Source organism: Callospermophilus lateralis, chromosome 4 (assembly GCF_048772815.1).
Source record: "Callospermophilus lateralis isolate mCalLat2 chromosome 4, mCalLat2.hap1, whole genome shotgun sequence".
Lineage (NCBI taxonomy): Eukaryota > Metazoa > Chordata > Mammalia > Rodentia > Sciuridae > Callospermophilus > Callospermophilus lateralis.
This window is the reverse complement of record NC_135308.1, coordinates 49,802,346-49,805,119: the sequence shown is the minus strand read 5'-3', so window position 1 is coordinate 49,805,119 and position 2,774 is coordinate 49,802,346. Positions and strand designations below refer to the sequence as shown.

General features: G+C 31.2%; 1 non-coding gene across 1 annotated transcript; it reads right to left on the bottom strand.

The window, feature by feature from the left end:
• Positions 1-344: 344 nt before the first annotated feature.
• Positions 345-449, bottom strand: LOC143398653 (U6 spliceosomal RNA). Its single transcript, XR_013091272.1, has one exon. It is a non-coding gene; the product is annotated as a U6 spliceosomal RNA (small nuclear RNA).
• Positions 450-2,774: the final 2,325 nt, after the last annotated feature.

Here is a 2,774-nt window from a genome sequence, read left to right as displayed (position 1 = left end):
AATTTAATTAAACCTGTTTATCACTTTTAGTAATATGATCATTTTGACAATATTAAAAACATCCAAAAACTCTTTGTTTCATTGATTCTTTTATTTTTTTCCAGTTCATTGATTTCAGCTCTGATCTTAATTACTTTCTTCCTTCTACTAGTTTTTGAATTGTTTTGTACTTTTTTTTTCAAGGGTCTTTAGATGTATCATTAGGTTTTTTATTTGGGATCTTTCTGATTTTCTTATGAAGGCACTCATAGCTATAATTGCCTTCATATTAAGAACATCCAAAAACATCCATCTTCTAAAGTCTTCTTCAATTTCTTTCTTTAGTGTTCTATAGTTTTCATTGAAAAAATATGAAACAATTCATGAATTTGCATGACATCCTTGCACAGGGCCCATGTAATCTTCTCTGTATGGTCCAATTTTAGTATAGGTACTGCTAAAACCAGCACTGGAGTAATTTCTTTATTCCAAGATTTTAAAGAATATACTTTCCATTTTTCCCCATTTACTATGAGGTTGACTTTGAGTTTCTCATACATAGCATTTCCGATGTTGAGGTAGCTTCCTTGTATCATTAGTTTCTTCAGTGTTATTTATCATGAATGGGTGCTGAATTTTGTCAAAGGCCTTCTCTGCATCTATTGAGATTACTAAGTGAGTTTGTCCTTAATTCCATTAATGTGATGAATTATATTTGTGAATATTAAACTATCCTTGGATATCTGGAATAAAACAAACTTGGTCATGATGACTATCTTCTTAATGTATTGTTGGGCACTATTTGCTAATTTTTTAGTATTTTTTTCACCAAAGTTCATCAGGGATATTGGTCTGTAGTTTTACTCCCTTGATGTGTCCTTATATGGTTTTGGTATGAGTGTGATACTGGCTTTATAAAATGAATTTAGAAGTGTTCCATCTCTTTATATTTCATGGTATAATTTGAGGAGTATTGACATTAGTTCTTTCTTAAAGGTTTAGTAGAATTCAGCTGAGAATCAATTTGGTCCTGGGATTTTCTTTGTTAGAGGCTTTTTACTACTGCCTTTATCTCATTACAAGTTATTGGTCTGTTTCTATGTCCTTTTGGTTCAGTTTTGGCAGATTGTATTTGTCTAGAAATGTATTCATTTCTTCTAGGTTTTCTAGTTTATTGGAGTATATGTTTTCAAAATAGTCCCTAGTAATCTGCTGAATTTCTGAGATGTCTGTGGTGCTTTCTCTTTTTTCATAACTAATTTTATTAATTTGGTTTTTCTCCTTTTTTTTTTTTACTTTTGGTTAGTTTGGCTAAGGGCTTATTAATTCTATTTATCTTTTTTTAAAAAACAACTCTCTGTTTCATTGATCCTTCTTTTGTTGTTGTTGTTGTTGTTGTTCAAGTTCATTGATTTCAGCTCTGATCTCAATTTCTTCCTTCTTCTAGTTTTGGAATTGCTTTGTACTTTTTTTTTCAAGGACCTTTAGATGTATTATTAGGTTTTTTATTGGGGATCTTTCTGATTTTCTTATGTAGGCACTCATAGCTATAACTGCCTTCATAGTGTCTCCAAGGTTCTGGTATGTTGTGTCACTATTCTCGTTTGAGTCTAAAAATTTTATAATTTCTCCCTTGACTTCTTGTATCACCCATTCATCATTAAATCTCCATGTGTAGGAGTGTGTTTTGGTGTTGATTTCTAATTTCATTTCATTATTATCTGATAAGATGCAGGAATTATATTAATTTGTTTTGTATTTGCCAAGAGTTGTTTTTTTTTGGGGGGGGGGGGCACCCAGAGTTGTTTTGTGATCTAAAATACAGTCTATTTTGGAGACAGTTTCATGAGCTGCTGAGAAGAAAGTGTGTATAGCTGTTGTTGGATAAAATATTCTATAAATGTCTATTAGATAGATTTTATTTAAATTTTTCAGGTCCAAAGAGTCTTTACTGAGTTTATGTCTGGATGACGGATCTAATGGGTAAGAGAGGTGTGTTGAAATCACCCAGTATTATTATGATGGGATCTATCTAGGCCTCCAATTTGAATAGTGTCTCTTTTTTGTAATTAGTTGCACCCATTTGGGACATAAATATTTATTGTTGTTATATCTTTTTATTGTATTATTCCTTTTAGCAATATGAAGTGACCTTCTTTGTCTTTTTTGATTAATTTCAGGGTAAAATCTGCTTTTTCAGACATGAAAAAAGCTACTCCTGCTTGTTTGGGGGCTCTATTCACATGATATATCAATTTTATCCTTTCACTTTCAGCCTGTGACTATCTTTTCCCATAACATGCATCTCTTGCAAACAACATATAATTGGGTCTTGTTTTTTAATCCATTCTGCCATTCTATGTCTTTTAATAAGAGTGTTGAGGCCATTTATATTCAGTGTTATTGTAGAGAGATGTTTATTAACTTCTGCCATTTTGATTTATTTATTGTGTTTAATTTGGTCCTGTTTCTCATTTGCTTAGCTACTCTTCTAATGAGATTTGTTCTTTTGTGAGCTCTGAGGTTTTTTGTTTTTTTTTTTTTGTTTGTTTTTGTTTTTTTTTTTTGTATTTCTTGTATGTGCAGTATTTTTTAGGTAAGTTCTGTGATGCCAGTTTAGTAGTCATAAACTCTTTTAGTTTCTGCTTATCTTGGAAGATTTTTATTTCCTTTTCAATTTTGAATGATAGCTTTTCTGGATATAGCAATATTGGCTGACAGTTATTTTCTTTCAGTTTTTGGAACACATTCTTCCAAGCCCTCCTGGTTTTTAGTTTGTGATGAAAAATCAGAAG